Raw genomic sequence first — 20,320 nt, 5'->3', positions numbered from 1 at the left:
GAAGGTTATATTAAGAGTTGCTGGCTCCATATCCTTTGAGCCTTGTTTTTCCTCGACGATATTTCCCCAGCCCTTTTATCCTGCATTCATACATATGCATAACAATATTAGGTTATTTGAAGGCCAGAAGAAGAAAAGAGAGAAAGTTCATATGGACCTAGAAGGGTACAAGGAAACCTTTCCCTACTCCAAGTCCAAGAATTCTTCTCCCTTGCCTAAAATAGCAATGCAAAAAAATGTTAACATGAATTTATATATTAGTGCTATCTCCTTGTGATCTGAAGATGCAAGAGGTCCTGAGAAATAGCAGCTTATTTTCAAGTTTAAATCCTGGCTTACTTTTTTAAAAAAGACCTTTTAGTAAGTAACTTAACTCTTTGGGCCTTAATTTTTCTCATCTATGGATTAAGGGAATGGGACCAGATGCTTTAAAGTGCGATCAACTTCCAAGCCCTAAAATGAAATCAGCTGCCACCCCTGGTTAGTTCTTCACCCATTTTTTTAATATTCTGAATTTCAGCTTCATTCTGGTTCTAGTCTTTGCTTAGGCACACAATAAAAACCCTTCGCTGAACAGCAAATATGCCATTTCAAATAACCTTAAAAGTTCTCTACCCAGCTATATTAGGATAGCCACACACAACTCTTATAGCCAAGGATGTTGGAAAAGGAGAGCAGTAATGCTATATATGGGAGAACACTTCCACTGAATTAAAGGGCTAAACCATTCAGCACAGCATCTCTAATTCTCCCCACTTACCTAGTGACCCTCTGAGAATACAGCCACAGAAGTTACTTTGGCTTTCTCATCATATATAAACACTTGGGGGGGGGGAGATGAGTGGGAAGTGAGCCTTTATCACTGGCAGATGTGAAGCAAATAAACAATCACCAAATGAATTTCAAGTCCTGTGGCCAATGAAGGTTATAAGGTGGGTGGCAGAATTAGTGACTTGAAAGGGGCTACATTAGTTCTCACAAGCTTCATAGCTTTTCTGACTTTTCAATATATATTTACAAAAACATTAATTTATCTTGATAGTTTATATAACCTTCTTCATAGGCCTAGCTGAATTATTTTATTACTGAATAAAAAATTGGAAATTTAAAAGATTTCTAAATGATTCTTGCCTTACAAGATAGCCCTCTGGAGTATAGGACTATTTCAATTTAATGTAGGTAAACAGATGGATTATAAGCTTCAAGTTCATCCACTTACCAGTTATTTATTAGGGGCAATGCTATAGGGGCAGGGAGAAAAGAAAGAAGGAAGGATAATAAGGTCAAGAAGGATTTCATTAGGATTCATGATCCTTTCTTCCTTCTTTCCTTTCCTTTCTTATAAGGATCTGGTCAGTCAGGTGGTCCATTTGCTCTTACTAAGTTCTGCCTGATTGATGATTGATTGATCCCTGATTGATACATTGCTAACTAACGTGATTTATCCTGTCATTCATGTGGTATAGCAAAAGTTGGTGTGGGAATAGCATTTCTGAGAAAATGATAGGAGAAAAGTAAGTGAAATGAAAAAGGTTAAGGGAAAGTAGGCTGGTTTGTGTGTGTGTGTGTTCAATTGTAGGAGACAACATGCTGTATATATTTATATAAGTCTATGCAGAATGGGCATAAGGGAATATGGGGGGGGTTAGTTGCAACTGGGAGGGAAATTAAGAAAGGCCTAATGTTCAGGGAGGTGGTGGAACTGAGTGCTACTAGGGATTCTAAGGGGTGCAAATAAAGAGTAAGGGCATTCCAGGCTGGAGGGACTACCAGTGAAAATGCAGACAGGCATGCTATGCTATAGATGAGGAATCATAAGGAGGATAGTCTATCTGAAATGCTGAGTGTCTGAAGGGAGTAACGTATGGAAAGGTAGGTTGGAGCCGAGGGGTGAAAGGTTTTAAATACCAAACAGAGGAGTTTCTATTTGATACTATGAGTCATAGGAAGAAGCCACTAGAATTTATTGAATTGAGAAGTGACATGGTTAGACTGTGCTTTAGGAAAATCATTTTGGCAAGTACATGGAGGATTGGAGAGAGGACAGACTGAAAGCTATGAGTTGAATTAGGATGCTACTGCAATAGTACAGGTGAGAAGTGTTGAAGGCCTGAACCAGGGTTGTGGCAGTGTGACACGGAGAGGAGGGGAGAAGTGCAACCTATACAAAGATGGTGGTGCCCTCTGTGGAAATAAAAAAGTTCAGAAGTGCTGGGCTCTGGGGAAAGGATAATGAGTTCTGTTTTAGGACATGTTGTGGTACCTATAGAATAATCAGTCTGAAATGTCCATCAGGCAGTTGGTGATAGCTGGATTGGAGCTCAGAATATAGGTAAGCAATAAATCATGTATAGATCTGGAAGTCACCTACAGAGAGATGATCATTAAACCTTTGGGAGTTGGTGAGGTGCATTGGTCTCTAGTTATATAATCCCCATTAACAGATAGGAGGTAAAGTTTGGAACTTTGTCAAGATCATAAATGTTTGTTAAAGAGAATACTTCGGCTAAGTGAGACTGGAATAATAAGATTTGATATTTATGTATGTATCACTTTGTGGCTTATAAATTGCTTTAGACAAATTATCTCATGTGATCATCATAATAATTATGAAGTAGGGCAGTTATTATTATGACCATTTTTAGAGACACACACACATATATGCATATATTTAATACATACACATACATACATATGCATGGTATTCAGGCATTCAGTTGAAATTAATGTTCCTTTATTGCCTTACGGAAGTAGGCTGAGAAAATAATCCTTCTGAGAAAGTCATATTGATAGATATTTATACATTTGAAAATTAGGGACTCCTGAACTAAGTATGGCAGATTGATTTCAACTACTCTGATACTGAAATGGATCTGTGATCTCATCTATTCTGAAATCCCCCCAAACAGTTTTGATTATAATTTATCCAGACCTATCCATCTTGTATTATTTTTGTCCATATCCTCCCACAATTTTGTCACAGATGGTCTACCCACCATCCCAGAGACTTTTTTTGCTTTCTCCTGACATTTAAAGGTCATATCACCAGTAGATTTCTCTGGCTGCCCACCTGTTTATCTCCTTTTCTCTCACCCTGTGACAAGCCCATGTCCCCTTTGTATCATATGATTCCTTTTATTCCTGTTCTGTTTTGGAGTTCCTGATTGGTTATATTGTAATAGTCTGCACATATCCACTATGAACCCTTTTGTTGTCATCTGTGTGATATTCACTTTGGAGACAGCCATAGTCCATATCAGTGTCATATACCAACACCAGTAGAATGTTGGTATTAAAAAAGATGGTCCTTACATGAGCTGATGCAGAATGAAATGAGCAGAACCAGGAGAACATTGTACACAGTAACAGCCACATTGTGTGATGACTGACTTTAATAGACTTGGCTCTTCACAGCAACACAAGAATTTAAGACAACTCCAAAAGATTCATGATGGAAATTGCTATCCACACCCAGAGAAAGAAATATTGAGTCTGAATGCAGACAGAAGTATACTTTTCGCTCTCCTTTTCCTTTGTTGTTTTGTTTTATTGCTTCATTCTTGTGATTCCTCCCATTAGTTCTAATTGTTCTTTATATCATGACTAATGGGAAAATATGCTTACCATGAATGTATATGTAGAGCCTATGTCAGATTGTATACCATCGGGGGGGGGGAAGAAGTGAAAGGGGGAGAAAACTGAAAACTCAAAATCTTTTGGAAGTGAATATTGAAAACTAAAAATAAATATATTAATCAATAAAATTTTTTTTAAATGGGCCTTTGCTTTCATGAGAAGCTTTAGGTCAGTAAGAGAACACTGCAGTTTCCTAAAGGCCCTTCTTTCCCTGAGGTACAACTCTGGACCCAACTCAGTTTCCCATATTTTAAGGTCAATTGATTTTTTAAATAGTTCAAGGCTGTTTCAATTGTCTTCCATGTATTTTTTCACTATTTTTCTTCCTTTTTTTTTTTTTTAAATCACATTCTCAGCTCCAATAAACTGATGATCTAACTGTATACAGACAACTCAGGGATAATTCCTACATCAATCAGAAGTCCTTTGTTATCTGTTAAAATCTATTTCAATTCCTGTACTATGCTTTCATATCTATAACTACATCTACACACATATTTTTATATCTCTTTATATCTCTTATTGTCTCCATCTTCATCTTTTTTCACTTATGCAATGAAATCACAAAATATCAGAGTATATGTTAATTTAATTTGGAGGGTCTCATAAAATTCTTCACAGAACTTTTTACCTCTTTGTCTTCAGTGACTAATGGTGTGTATATCGTCATTATATTCATGGTGTTCTTTTTGCAAATACTTATTGTTACAATACATTATTGATCAATATATAATTGTAATATATGCTGATCAAATATCCCATGAAATAATGTTGCTATTTGACTTTGAGTGTACAATAAAATCCCCTTTACCAACTCTTTTTTTTTGCCTCCCCAAAGAATACCTGGGATCCATCCTTAACATTTTACAACTTCCTTTCTTCTGGTTTCATTTGTAGCAACAATATCAAGATGGATATAATTTAGCTCCTCTAGCTATATGTCTACTTTCTGGTCACTGTATAAAGATCTTGCATTTAGAGTAACAGTAGTCAACGTTACATAAAAATACTGAGCTTTAGTATTGATAGTCTAAAAACTCTAATACTTAGCTTCCTCTATTTCTTTTCTCACCACTCATGTAGTAGCAGGATGGGTTATAAGGACTAACGACCATTTCTTATTTTTCTTTTGCTGCCATGGCCAAAAAAAAAAAAATTCATCACTAGGTGGTCAGGCTATTGAACGGTGATGTGTCTCTCTATAGTTAGATCAACCTTAGAAAACTCTCTTAGCTGGTTCCTGGGACCATCTTCATCCTTTCCTGTTCATAGCACCTGGCAGAGCTTCCACTCTGCTCATAGAGCTTTCAATAAATCGAGCATTTATCAATCACTGTCCTAAGCTCTGGTCATACACAGACAATAGTGAAATAATCCCTGATCTCATGGGATTTATTTTAATGCAGCTGAAAACATGTATAAAAATGAGTGTATAGAAAATGAGGACAAGATAGTTTTGGAAGGGGGTGCCTTAGTGTCAGGGGGAACCAGAAAAGATTTCATGAAAAAGCAGTGTTTAAGCTGAGTCTTAAATGAAACGAGGTATTAGAAAAGGGAGAGGTGAGGAAGGAGTGCATTTTAGGCATGGGGGGACAGAAAGTACAAAAGTGTAGAATTGGAGGATGGATTGGATAGTACTATGTAGATGATTCTTTGTTATCGTTGTTGGGTTGTTTAGTCATTTTTCAGTCATGTCTGACTCTTCATGATCTCTTTTAGCATTTTCTTGGCATAGATGCTAGAGTGGTTTGCCATTTGCTTCTCCAGCTCATTTTACAGATGAGGAAACTGAGGCAAGAAGATTAAGTGACTTGCCCAGGGTCACACAGTTAGTGTCTGAAGCTGGATTTGAACTCAGGAAAATGAATCTTCCTGACTCCAGACCTGGCACTCTATCCATTGTGCTACCTAGCTGCCTAGAGGGATTGTAACTAACAGAATTAATAGTTATGGATCGTTGTGAAAAGTGCCATGTGGAAAAATTATGATTAGTCACAATATTCTAAGAGCTGTCCAGGTGACGATGGAGAACTACGTAATTGGAGGAGTCCTTCAAGATCAACTATTCCAGAATTCTCTCAATTAATTTAGCTACAGAACACTATTTTTGTTTGAATGCGTTGATGGAACTCAAAAATGTTAGTCTAGGATATAGCATATTTTTTTAAAATAAAAAGAGTACAAAGGAAATTTTGGAGCAAAATAGAAGTAGGCCAATTTTCTTGCCTTTTCTCTCACATCCCAATTACCCAAATAATACTGCCAGCACTGAAATGTTCTCATGGAACCATAAGGGCAGGAACTGTTTTTTGTTTTTATATTTCCATTTCTAGCATAGTGCCTAGCACCTATTAAATGCTTATTATTGAATTGAAGTAAATCATACAGAACTTCAGGACACTTCAGGATCCTGCAACACTGCATTTTGAAAAATACTGATCTCTACTCATCTGGGACTAAAGAACTGGGTCAATTTAAATATATATATATATATATGTATTCTTAATGTATTAAAATATATCTTTGTCTGGAAGAATCAGGTACTATGATGTTGAATTCCTCACACTTAATAGGTTGACTAAATGCTTTACTTATTACTTTCAGGCATATCTTCTATTTCTCTATAGGAGCATACAGCTGAAGAGCCAAAAGGTAACATAATACTTTAGTTTCCTTATGGGTCAAACTCTACCAGTAATCCCAGAATACAAATCTGAATGAAAGGGCATTCATTAAGTGATTGCTATGTGCTGAAAACTCTGCCAAGTTCAGGGAATACAAATACAAATGTAAGACAGCCCCTAACCTCAGTGAGCTTCCATTCTTTTTTTAATGGTGTCCATTTCAAGTAGATTTTATTCTCCAGAACAAAAATTGCATTTCCACATGTTTACGGTACTGGAAAAGTACAATGTTGTTCACTTCTCTTCCTCTGCCCACTTCCAAGTGTTTAGAATGACTAGTTATACACAGTAGTTCAAATGCTATTTTTAACCTGCCACTTGCCTTGGCTACAAATTCGAGTTGTTCAACTTTTTTAAAAATTAATTTATTTTTAGTTTTCAACATTCACTTCCACAAGATTTTGAGTTCCAAATTTTCTCCTCATCTCATCCCTCCCCCAAGCCCAAGATGGCATGCATTCTGAATACCCCTTCCCCTAATCTGCCCTCCCTTCTATCTCTCTCCCCCTTTTCTTATCCCCTTCCCCTTCTATTTTCCTGTAGGACAGGATAGATTTCTATACCCCATTTCCTGTATATCTTATTTCCCAGTTGCATGTGAAAACAAATTTTTTTTAACTTTTGTTTTTAAAGCTTTGGGTTCCAAATTTTCTCCCTTCCTCCCTCCCCACCCACCCTCATTGAGAAGGCAAGCAACTGGATACAGGTTATACATGTGTAATTATGCAAAACACTACCATAGTAGTCATGTTGTGAAAAACTAAGTATATTTCCCTTAATCCTATCCTGCCCCCCATTTATTCTATTCTCTCTTTTGACCCTGTCCCTCCTTAGAAGTGTTTGCTTCTGATTACCCCCTCCCCCAATCTGCCCTCCCCTTTATCATCCCCTCCTCTCTTATCCCCTTCCCCCCTATTTTCCTGTAGGGTAAGATAGATTTCCATACCCAATTGAGTGTGTATGTTATTCCCTCCTTAAGCCAAATCCTGAGAATAAGATTCACTCATTCCTCTCACCTTCCCTCACTTCCCCTCCACTGTAAAAGCCTTTTCTTGTCTGTTTTATGTGAGATAATTTACCCCATTCTACCTCTCCCTTTCTCCTTCTCCCAGTATAATCCTCTCTCACCCTTAATTTTATTCTCCAGATATCACCCCTTCATCTTCAACTCACCCTGTGCCTCTATCTATCTATCTATCTATCTATCTATCTATCTATCTATCTACATATAATTTTTTCTCTCTAACTACCTAATACTGACAAAGGTCTCATGAGTTACAAATATCATCTTTCCATGCAGGAATGTAAACAGTTCAACCTTAATAAGTCTCTTATGATTTCTCTTTCCTGTTTACCTCTTCATGTTCCTCTTGAGTCTTGTATTTGAAAGTCAAATTTTCTATTCAGCTCTGGTCTTTTCATCAAGAATGCTTGAAAGTCCTCTATTTCACTGAATGACCATTTTTTCCCCTGAAGGATTATACTCAGTTTTGCTGGGTAGGTGATTCTTGGTTGTAATCCTATCTCCTTTGCCCTCTGGAATATTATATTCCAAGCCCTGCAGTCCCTTAATGTAGAAGCTGCTAAATCTTGTGTTATCCTGATTGTGTTTCCACAATACTTGAATTGTTTCTTTCTGGCTGCTTGCAATATTTTCTCCTTGACCTGGGAACTCTGGAATTTGGCTACAATATTCCTAGGAGTTTTCCTTTGGGGATCTCTTTCAGGAGGTGATTGGTGGATTCTTTCAATTTCTATTTTGCCCTCTGGTTCTAAAATATCAGGGCAGTTTTCCTTGATAATTTCTTGAAAGATGATGTCTAGGCTCTTTTTTTGATCATGGCTTTCAGATAGTCCAATAATTTTTAAATTCTCTCTCCTGGATCTATTTTCCAGGTCAGTTGTTTTTCCAATGAGATATTTCACATTGTTTTCTAATTTTTCATTCTTTTGGTTTTAAGTGTCTTGATTTCTTAAACAGTCACTAGCTTCCAATTGCTCTACTCTAATTTTTAAGGAAGTATTTTCTTTAGTAAACTTTTGGACTTCCTTTTCCATTTGGCCAATTTTGCTTTTTAAGGCATTCTTCTCCTCATTGGCTTTTTGGACCTCTTTTGCCATTTGGGTTAGGCTATTTTTTAGGGTGTTCTTTTCTTCAGTATTTTTTTGGGTCTCCTTTAGCAAGCTGTTGACTTCTTTTTCATGATTTTTTTGCATCACTCTCACTTCTCTTCCCAGTTTTTCCTCTTACTTGCTTCTCAAAATCCTTTTGAGCTCTTCCATGGCCTGGAACCAATTCATATTTTTCTTGGAGACTTTGGATGTAGGAGCTTTGACTTTGTCGTCTTCTCCTAGTTGTATGTTTTGATCTTCTTTGTCACCAAAGAAGGATTCTATGGTCTGACATTTTTTTGCAAAGTTTGCTCTTGATCCCAGCCAATTACTTGAGTTATAAACTCTTTGTTAAGGTAGGGGTCTGCTTCCAGTATGGAGAATGTACTGTCCCAAGCATCAGGGGGTTTGTGCAGCCGTTTTCAGAGATACTTCTAGGAACCTGTAAATTTTCAGTTTTTCCAAGGTGGTATGATAAGGGGTGAGGTGTTTACTCCTTTTCTGGCCTGTGCTTTGGTCTATGAGTAACCACAAGCACTCTTTTCTGCCTTGGAACTATGAAGAGGATTTTCTCTGCACAGCCACAACAAGCTCCACCATGCCAGCACTCCTCCTCACCCCAGGACCACCACCCAGAACTTTGGCCCAGATCCAAGCGTGAGCAAAGCAAGAGAATCCTGCACCAGCAATGAGATCCCTGCAAACCCCCTCTGATCAGCCACTCGATTCCCCCTCAGTCTGTGGGCCAGAAGCTCTGGAGGCACCGCCACCTCGGGGCCACACTAGAGGACTGGGGCTGGGACCTCACACTTCTTTCTCAAAGCAGACACAGACTTTTCCTACTGACCTTTTAAGTTGTCTTTGGCATTTGTGGGTTGAGAAGTTGAGAAGTCTGCCCTTGATTCAGTCCTCTGAGGCCTGCTCCAGGTTCGCTGAGGCCTGCCTGCCCACACCAAACTGTGTTCCTATTCCAGCCTGGCGTGATAGACCTTTCCCTTCAACCATCCAGGTTGTCTTGAGCTACAAATTTGTTTTACTCTGTCTTTTTGTGGGTTCTGCTGCTTTAGAATTTGTTTAAAGCCATTTTTTACAGGTATTTGGAGGGGTTTGGGGGAGAGCTCAAGCAAGTTATTGTTTTTACTCCGCTATCTTGGCTCTGAGAGTTGTTCAACTTTTGAAGACTTGTGTGACATCTCTCTCTTCTGGTGCACTTAGTCCATTTCTTCAATATTGGGTCTAGAAGAAGCACTTTTGGATAAGTCTGTTCTACCACCAAGGAATCCACTAGGTATGCTGTAGTCATGCCCCTGCACTCTGGTACAGCATAGTAATGTTGGAATTGCATACTGTCTCCATTTCTTTATACTGATGTCCAAATTCTTCCTTCTCTGTTGTCTGGTTCTTATGCAGCCAGCTAATTATTTTATTACATTTGTCAAGAATTATCTGTCTTCATTGGTGGTGTCAAAGTCAAATAGAAATGGTAGCCACAAAACCAAACATAAGGATCCCTTCAGGTCATATATTGACCTAGAAATACACATATTAACATGATCTACATGCTATTGCATTTTTTTTTATTTTGCCAAATATTTGCAATTATCTTTTAATCTGGTTTGGTAGCATGTTTGACTCCTCTGGTTTTCATCACTAATTTTGCCTTGGAGTTTGGAGGGGAGCCATGTTTTCCCTCTCTAGGTGATCTGTAAGCTGCAACTATAGGCACTTGGTCTTTCTGGCTTAAAACTGAACCTCCTTTATGTGCTGTTTGCCCTATTAGAATGTGATTGTGAGAGTAAAGGCTGTCTCAGTTTTTTATTTGGATTCCTAGCACTTAGCATATACATGTAGTAAGCACTGAATAAATGCTTTTTCATTCCATTTGATTGATATCTTCCCATTGTGTGTCATCAATCTTCTGGCATTAAGTGAGGCTGCAATAATAAGGCCTTACTGAGGTATCTGAGGCTACATCTCTGATTTGTCAGCACCTCTTTGAGACTCTCCCATATTAACCTCTGGGAAGGTTTGAGTGTAAGGTTTGATAATAGTACTACCAGCACCATGGATCAATCAATCAATCAATAAGCATTTATTAAGCATTTACTATGTGCCATATACTATATTAAGCTGGGGTTACAAAAAGCAAAAGCAAAAACAATTCCTGTCCTCACTGCTTCTTAACCTGTTTTGACAGAAAGCTTGGCGTAGGATTGGGAAACAGCTGCATGAATTGTAAGTGGAGTCAGAAGGGGCCTTCTTACAGCAGGATTGACCCTTCCACATCACTGTGGCCATTCCTCTGGGTCTATAAGAATAATAGCTAGCTTTTATATAGCACTGGCAGCTAGGTAGTGCAGTGGATAGAGCAGGCCTGGAGTCAGGAAGACTCATTTTCCTGAGTTCAAATCTGGCCTGAGATACTAGCTGTGTGAACCTGGGAAAATAATTTTAACCCTATTTGCCTCAGTTTCCTCATTTTTAAAATGAGCTGGAGAAGAAAATGGGAAACCATTTCAGTATCTTTGCAAGAAAATCTCAAATGGGGTTATAAAGAGATGGACACAACTGAACAACAACAGACAGCACTTGAAAGTTGGCAAAGCATTTTACAAATATCTCATTTTATCCTCACAACAACACTAGGAGGCTGGTGCTATTTTTAATCCCCATTTTATGGTTAAGGAATTGAGTCAAACAGAGGCTGAGTGACTTGCTCAGGGTCATATAGCTGGTAAGTATCTGAGGCTGGATTTGAACTCAGGTCTTTCTGACTCCAGGCCAGTGTTCTGTTTACTGTATCACTTTGCTGCAGTTGTAGTCTTTCCCCTACCTGAACTTGTTACTGTATCACCATCCACCTACAAAGGACAGAAAGAGCAAACAACAGCCTTTCTCACTTAGTATGACATTTCTTGGTACAACATGGTCTATTATATAAATAGAGTGTGCTAAGACATCAAGAAATTATAAATAAATGTTAAAAAGGCAGAAAGATGACATCCCTTACAGATCTAGCTGTTCAATAGAATTATTCAATAAAATAGTGATTCATACAAGGAATAAGAGCAAAATCTACGAATCTAAACAACAACTAGGTGATGACCTCCTGAATAATGAATGGATCAAAGAATAAAATACAAGCAACAACAGCAATGTAAAAGGCGATGATAACAATGAGACAATGTGGGTGATGTAATTAAAGCAACTATAATCTGGTTCTCTAGTGAAAACTGGTTCTCTGGTGAATCTGGGATTATAGGATCAAAGATTTCGAGCTGGAAAAGTGCTTAAAAGCCATCTGGTGTAGTCTTCTCATTTTACTCTTGAGCTAATTGAGGTCAAGAGGGTAAATGTTTTTATTATAACTAAGGCAACTAATGGCCACAAAAATTCTATTACTGTGCCTCATTCTAGCATGGAGGTGGCCCTGGGTTCTCCTTTACTACACTGTCAAAGGACGTGATCTGACAGGTTATATGACATGCTGGAGAAGGCTTCTAGTGCAGTTCCAGTGACAGAGCTAACAAAACTGACCTGCTCAAGGTCTTTCCATAACGTCTGGTCTCTGTAATTCTATGTCCTTTCTAATTATGTACATAAGAATATAGTTTTGCTTCTTAGAATTTTGTAAGTGGTCTTCATCCTCATTATGAGACATATAAATGGATCAGTATTGTCTGCTCTGAAGTATATACATGTATGTAAACGTTTATAAATAGCTATAGTCAGGGTGGGGAACCTGTGGCCTTGAGGCCACATGTGGCCCTCTAGGTCCTCAAGTACAGCCCTTTGACTGAATCCAAACTTCACAGAACAATCCCCTCAATAAAAGGGCATAGCAGTCTCTGCTCTCAAGAAGCTCACATTCCTGGAAAGTATCTGCTGCAAGTCAGATAGAAAAGTTTCATGGTCCTTAGAGTGTAGCAGTCAAGCAGATGCTAATGCTTCATCTGTACTGTTACTTCCACTGATAAAATCTATGAATATTTCCACTTTTAAAAATCAACATTTTCTGATATTAAACCATTTAACAGTGCCAAGAAACTTGGTGGCAAGAAACTTTCTTTTCTGGATCTTCTGCAGCTGCTACAGCTAAGACAAATTGTGGTGGGTTAACCATTAAAATGTTCCAGTTAAAATTAACCTTCATGCTGACATGATCAAAATCTAATTGATCCTCCTGATTTCATCATTGAAAGATATGTTAAGTGGGGCCTCTGTTCTCAAGGGCTGTGCCAGTGGGGCACATGGGCTCTGGCTCTCCCTAAACTGTAAAGGCTTCACGTTATCAACTCAGTGAAGGATGACATGTCAATCAGTTAAGGACCAGTTAGCTAAGTTCCAGAGAGGCTCTTCAGCAAAAAAAATTAGCCACAAGTTTAAATTTTTTTTTGGCCATAGCAATTCCTGAAGCCCATTACTAAGGTATGGAAGGGTTGCCATCCGTCAGTGGGGAAAATGCCAATCGTGATCGGATCACAAATCTCTTTAAGTACTAGATTATAATTCTCTCTCACACACAGAGTTACTGTTTATTAAATATTTTTCTCCCAACAATCCTATGAGATAGGTATCACAAATATCATTATCTCCACTTTACAAATGAGGAAACTGAGACATAGAAAGGGCCTAAGAGCTTTGCCAATGGTCACAAATTGAGTAAATATCAGAGGTAGGATTATATTGCTGGGGGATGACTACCCCTGGTTCAAAGTACTGTGGATTTATGTTACTAAAATTATAGCTGAAGAGCTCCTACCAATGCGTGGCCCTGTAATAGTCATAGGACACACCTATCTCAAGGCAAAGGCATTTACTGATATTTGTAGAGCACTTTGAAAGGCATTTAAAGAGCTATGTCAATCCTAGTCATTATTATTATTAAATGGAATAGCGAGAAACAAAATGTAATCTTCATAACATAGAGAACACATGTAGCCAAGGCCCATGTGAGATACAGCAATTCACGCCTCCTTTGCTGTATAGTTGCTGGGACCCCTCATGCTATTTCCCAGATTTTAGTATTATAGTCATACCTGGATGCTGTTCCACTGGACCCCGCTGGGTGTTGCTTCGTCAGACGTTGCTTAACTGCTTGGCTACACTCACCATGGTCTCTAGCTTTTGGCTCAGTTGACATTCTGACTACATTCTAAGGCCATAAGGATGTAAGACTACTAAGCACTTTCAGAAAGAAAGGGAACCCACACCCTAAGACCAGGAGAAACTTTTCCACAGGGGATTCTCATATCCTAAGCAGGATCCCATCTCCTGGCAAGAGAATTTCCACTTCTTTTGCCAATTCAGCTTCACAGATGGGACTGTGTTCTACTGGATGTAAGGGCTGATAGGGGTAAGAAGGAGAAATCCCTTCTCCCCCTCTTCCCCTTGCAGCACCTTCCAAGAGATACAAGAGAAAAAAAAGTAGCAGTAGTGGTGGTGGTGGTGGTGGGTTAGCTGTGTCCAACTCTTAGTGACCCTATTTGGGATTTTCTTAGCAAAGATACTAGAGTACTTTGCCATTTCCTTCTCCAGGTCATTTTACAGATGAGGAAACTGAAGCAAACAAGGTTAAATGATCTGCCCAGTGTCCCACAGCTAGCCAGATTTGAACTGAGGTCTTCCTAACTCTAGGCCTGGCACTCTATCCACTGGGACACCTAGCTACCCCTGTAGAAGTAGTGGTAGCTAGCATTCATACAGTGCTTTAGGGTTTGCAAAGTACCTTACTTGTTATTTCATTTGAGTCTCACAATGACCCTGTGAAGTAGGTGCTATTATTATCTCCAAATTTTTACTGATGAGGAAACTAAGGTAGACAAAGATTAAGTGACTTGCCTTGGGTCACACAGAGTCTGCGGCAAAATTTGAACTCAGGTCTTCCTGACTCCAGATTAAGCACTCTATCTCCACTGCTTGCTTCTCTATCCACTTGCTATATACTCTATCTGGTTAGGGTCCATCTTTTTTAATGAAATTCTCCATCTTTACCACTTGCTCATATAAATGAATGGGTGGTGAAAATACCTACTTATAGTTCTGGGCCAAATTTCAGCTGAATTTCCAGAACTTTTCATATACAAATAAGCCACTCAAAAATCTAACACCTTACCCTGATAATATCTGATGATATCTGATCCTCACCGAATCCATTTTATGGGAGGGGGGAGGGGAAAGGATGCATTGGATCAAGATTCCCCTGATTGACACCTCCACAGAACAAGTATGTTCCGGGCCAGTTCCATATTTCATAGGTGCTTAGGCACATTAAAAGGGGAGCAGGAAACTTGCACAAATGTGATAAAATACCAACCCTCGTGATGAGGCAGGCTGTTTCAATTTCACTGGGCTGGTTCTAGAGTCACCTCCCCTTAGCAATGAGACGTTGAAGGGAAAGCTCAGTGGAACATCTGAATTGATACCAAATCATTGATATGGCTGATTATGAGAAATGGCATCACGATGGACTCTAGATATTCTGCCCTTATTGGATTTTCTCATTCTGTGGCTTTACGGTAAAAATTCGGCATTAAGGGAAGTATTCTCTCTGGGACTTGTCCAGCAGCATTAAGAGGACTTGGGTTCAAGTCCTGCCTAGGTGACCCTAGGCTGGCCACTTCACTGCCCCTGGCTTCAGTTTCTTCATCTGTAGAAATGAGTGGTTTGGGCTGGATGGCCTCTGAGGTGGTCCCTTCCAGCTCTAGAAATCCAACGAACCCCAACTTTAAGTGGAATCCCCCCCCCTTTAGATGGATTTCCAGCCGGATCCCAGCATCCCCCGCAGCGGCTCCGTCACGTGACACCTCCCAAACCGCGGCGAGCCCCCTGGCAACGAGCTTTCGAAGGCTTGGGAGAGGGAGGGGGGAGGAGGAGGAGCCGAGCCCAAGGAGGGAGGAGCTCCCCCCCGCGGGCGCCGGAGGAGCGCGCGGGGAGCGGCCGGGCGGCCCTGGCTCCCTGTGCCGGGGCGGGGGCGCGATGCTGCGGGCCCAGCGCTAGCTGGCGGGACAGCGCTGAGGTGAGGCTGCCACCGCGGGGGCTTCTGGGAAGGGGTCCGCGAGGCCGGGGGGAGGAGGAAGGGGGAGCCGGGAAAAGCTGCGCCCCTCCCCCCGCCACTGGGAGAATGGGGAGGGGGCCGAGGTGGGGGAGCGCTGGACCCAGCGGTGCCCGGCCAGGACCCCTGACCCCGCCTTCTGTGTGAGCGTCTGTCTGTCTGTCTGTCTCCGTGTGCTTGGGTTGTCTCTGTGTCTCTGTCTCTGTGTCTCTGTCTCCGTGTGCTTGGGTTGTCTCTTGTGTCTCTCCGTGCTCTCTGTGCCTGTCTCTGTGTGTCTCTGTATCGCTCTCTGTGACTCTTGTCTCCCTTTGTCTGTCCCTGTATCTGTGTCTCTGCCCCTGTTTCTGTCTCTCTGTGCCTCTCTCTACCTCTGTCTTTGTTTCTGCCTCTGTGCCTCCCTATCTCCTTGAGTTTCAGGGTCTCTGTGTCTTTCTTGGTATGTCTGTCAATCTCTGCCTGTCATCCTTGTATGTCCGTAGCTCGGTCTGAGTTTGTCTCTGTGTATCTCGCTTTGCCTCTGTGTCTCTGTGCCTCTGTCTGGGCTTGGCTAGCTAGCTTTACCTCTGTGTGTGTCTGTGTTTCTGTGTCTGCTTCTTACGCCCCGAGCTCAGTCTTCGTCTGTCCCTGGGTGTTTGGTTTTTTTTTGACTGTGTCTCTCAGTGTGTCTGTTTGTGCCTCTCTCTATGCCTATCTCTGTGTTCCTGTCTGTAACTCTTAGTCTGTCTCTGGTTGTCTTTGTGTCTTTCTGTGCCCCTCCATCTGTCTCTGATTCTCCGTGTTTGTGTCTCTGTGCTTATCTTTGTATGTCTGTCTCTGTCTTTGTGCATCTGCATCTCAGTCTATGCCTGTCTCTGCATCTATCTGTGTCTCTGTCTCTTCATATTTCTGTGCGTCTGTCTCTGTCTGCCAACATGTTTCTGATTCTCTGAGCTTCTTTGCCTCTGATTCTCTGTGTCTGTCTCTTCATCTGTGTCTCTGTAACTATGCGCGTCTGTCTGTGTGACTCTGTCTGGAGATGTGTCTTTGTCTTTGGGGGCAGTGTGTCTGTATTTTTGTTTGTGTGCTGATGTGGAGACACTTGACACGGATTTTAGATTGTCAGGGCAGTCAGGGAAGTGTGCCTGCATTCCTTATAGAGAAGCTAGTTATGCTTAAATGGAAGAAGACTGGTTTCCTATTTTAACTTCTGTTCTCAGATTTTTGCAGAATATTGCTGAGGTTGAAACAAAAATTTGTGTAATTCTGCTAGTTTCCATGAAAAAGGAGTGTGTTTGAATAGCAATTTCTTTCTGCTGTACATCTCTGTCTCCCTCAGGAGGTCATGATTTGACCCTGTGAGAACACAAGGCAGAAAACATAAATGCAGATGCACATAGAGTAAAGAGTTTATTTATTCATTGGCCAAATATAGAAAGTTCCTCCAAAGGTGGTGATTGTGGAGAGACTTGTTTTGCTTTTTTATTGTTTCATCTAATGGGTTCCCTCAGGTCTTTAAAAGAAGACTTAAATTCCATTTGCAGAGTAATTTCATCACATGGGACTTTTTGGTGAATGTTATTTTATTTTTTCTTTTAAACATAGATTTTGTGTTGGAAAATGGCTTTCCAAGTTTTTGTTCTTTATGATGAGTATTTACAAATATTTATGTAGCTTATGTGAACTAATTGAACAGGAAAGCTTAGAACTAGAAACATTTAAAAAAGTTTAAAAGTACTTGGTGATGTTAGGATTTTAAATTTAGAACTGGAAGAGACCTTAAAGGCCATCAAATCCAACCCCCTCATTTTTCAGATGAGATTCATCTGATAGCCCAGGAAGTCTTAACCTTTTTTATGTCATGAAATCCTGGTGAAATCTAATGTTTTTAAAATGCATACAATAAATATGAACTATATTTGAAATATAGTTATCAAAATATATTTTTTTAAAGTTGATGGACCTGGGCTAAGAACCTCTGTCTAGTCTAAACCCCTCATTTTTCAGGTAAGGGATTGTGGCCATAGAATTTAAGTGATCTGCTCAAGGCCACAGAGGTACTTGATGGCAATTAGAATTAGAACCCAGGTCTTCTAGTTTCAAGTCAAATTCTCTTTCTGTTGCAGTCTGAGAGGTTAAGACCCCTCAAAGACCAAAGGACAGGACAGGGTGGTCTGAAATGAATTCACAGACTCAAGCATTCTTTGAGTCAAGTTGGCCAAGATTTATTGTTACACTTTTCAGCGGGCAAGGATTCTTAAGGAACCTGCAAGAGACAGAGGGTGGAGTTAGGGTTTATTTGGAAAAGGACGAAGGAAAGAAATGCCAGGGATACTGATTAGGTAATCTAAAGGTCCAGGTGTCTTTGGGAGCTATGGATGGGAAAGTGTAGGGAGTATGCCAGACAGGGAGGGGGATGTCAGAGGATCTTGGGAATCTGGTGGGAGGAAATGAGTCCCTGGGCCAGCCAGGGACAAAACTCCTTGGACCAGACAACACACCCCTCTCTCTCTGTCCTGATTAGAGAATGCTCTGCAACGAGGGAAAGTTTTTTCACAAGACAGGAGCTTACTAAGGAATTAGGAGGCTTCCAGAGACATGATCTTAGGGCTGGGAGCAGCCCAGCATTCTCTCACCCAGCTTTTGTAACTGCACCAGGGAGAGAGGTAAGTGTTTTGCTGAGGCCCACTCATGAGTAATTGCTAGGCGCAGTGTCCTTGGGCTGGGGGAAACTGCCAGGGATAGTGTTTCTGAAGCCAAGGAGAAATTGGGGTCCAAGCAAGGCACCCAAGCATCCTATCATTTCCACTATACTAGACAGTCTCCAAAACAGTTTAAGGTTGTGTTAGTTTTGCATTTAGTTTTTGGTCCACTAACCAGTATGTAATGAGCACTAGGAGGAATAGGATAAATAAGTCATGATTCTTGCCCTTAAGGAGCTAATACCTGCAAACTGAGAAATGTAATATAAATTAAAATATAAGTACTTAAGAGGAGTATAATGTGCTCTGAGATCATGTAGGGGAGAGATCACTTCACCTGGGGGTTGGAGGAAATGAGGGGAATTAGGAAAGACTTAAGAGCTGGCATTTGACCCTGGTCCTGAATGATGGGGGTGGGGAGAGGACATTCTAGGAAAAGGGAATTCCATGGGTGGGGAACCTGCAGCCTGGAGGCCACATGTGGCCTTCTAGGTCCTCGGGTGCAGCCTTTTGCCTGAGTCCAAGTTTTACAGAACAAATCCTTTTATTAAAGGGATTTGTCCTGTGAAGTTTGGATTCAGTCAAAGGGCTGCACTTGAGGAGTTAGAGGGCCACATGTGGCCTTGAGGTTATAGGTTCCCCACCTCTACCAGCATAAACCAAAGGTACAGAGAAAGGAAAGCCAGACTCCATTTAGGGGTTGCCTTGTAATTTGGTTTGGTTAGAGTGTAGTACCCCTACAGAGAGGACTGAGAGATAAAGCTGGAAAAGCAGTTGGAGCCAGAGCTGGAGGCCCTTGAATCCCAGATAAAGGAATTTATATTTTGTTTTGTAGCTATAGGGTGCCATTAAAGGTTTCTGAGCAGCTGACTTGCTGAAGGTTGTAAACTAGTTAGTGGCAGAGAAGGGACTTGGCACTGTACAAAATGAAATATCTAGTCAAGAAGTTTATGATTTTACAATATGTCTACACAGGACATTTCCTCTTATATGGGGATGAAAGAATCATCCTGCTAGCTAGCATTCTTGTCATAAATGCTAAGTTTATTCAATTGATGTGGGAGCCTGCCTGGTAACAGAAGTAGATGGACTCTGGTTGGCTAATCAGTGAAAATGCATTCCTTTTTTCCCACCCCCAGAGTGTTTGGTGAGTGGGAACAAAATTCTGCAAGGTTTTACTCTTTAATATTGCAGAGAGCCATTTAATTTCATAAACATTCATTATGCACTATGCTTGTTAAAGAGGGAAACACAAAAGTAAGAAAGATCTGATCCTTCCCTTTAAGGACTTTACCACAGTCTGGGGGAGGAGGAGGAGGAGGTAAGGAGAGACAGTATGTAAATGGATCATATATGAAGCCTGAAGATGGTTAATATTGTGCTTCTTATATATGAAGATAGCTTGACACCTATCATCAAGAACTTTGGCAAAATTATTTGAATTTTGATTCAGGTCAGCTGTAAAAATAATGTGAAAGGGGCAACAACTTTTAGTAGAATAACAGAACAACAGGATATTGGAATGGAAAGATGATTTTTTAAAGAACTGACAAATACTTCAAAGATCATCTATCATGTGTTGTGTGTCTCCTTGTCTCCCTGTGGTCACTTTGATTGCCACGCAGGCTAGATTGGTCGACATTCAAGATATACATACTAGTTTGGCCATGGAGAGCTGTATCTCAACTCTATATGAGGATGCTAGTTAAAGCTTAAATGGAATAAGACTGGCTTTCTATTTCAGCTTCTTTTGATAAGACTTTCACAAAATGTTGATTTTTTAGATTAAACAAAATTTGAGTAACTCAGTGTTTATTCTGACCCCCCCCCCAAAAAAAAGAGCACATCTAGTCAAACTCCTTTGTTTTCTAGATGCAGACACCAAGGAGTGGCCAATAGTGTCACAGTTAGTGGCTACCAAGGAGTTAAAATCCGGTTTTCTTGACTGCTAATACTTTGCACACATGCTCACACACACACACACACACACACACACACACACATAGTAACTACCTAAATACTTTTCTGCTTCACTCACAATATTAAAATTTGGCTCCCTTAAAGGCAGCCCAAGACAGACAACACAAATGTGAATGTTAAATATAGAAAAATGAAGCGTCTTTCCCCACTGGATACACACATACACACACACACAC

At 40.4% G+C, this 20,320-nt stretch overlaps 1 protein-coding gene across 1 annotated transcript in view; it reads left to right on the top strand.

The window, feature by feature from the left end:
• Positions 1-15,351: 15,351 nt before the first annotated feature.
• The window catches only part of FBXO10 (F-box protein 10), an 89,222-nt gene continuing 84,253 nt past the window's right edge, over positions 15,352-20,320 (top strand). The window contains exon 1 of the mRNA XM_021004614.2: positions 15,352-15,450. The gene's annotated coding sequence lies outside the window, so the exon portion shown is untranslated. The remainder of the gene's footprint in view (positions 15,451-20,320) is intronic.

The sequence above is a fragment of the Phascolarctos cinereus genome, unplaced genomic scaffold (genome assembly GCF_003287225.1).
Source record: "Phascolarctos cinereus isolate Bilbo 61053 unplaced genomic scaffold, phaCin_HiC Scaffold_4;HRSCAF=312, whole genome shotgun sequence".
In the NCBI taxonomy this organism is placed as follows: Eukaryota; Metazoa; Chordata; class Mammalia; order Diprotodontia; family Phascolarctidae; genus Phascolarctos; species Phascolarctos cinereus.
This window is presented reverse-complemented; position numbering and strand designations above follow the sequence as displayed.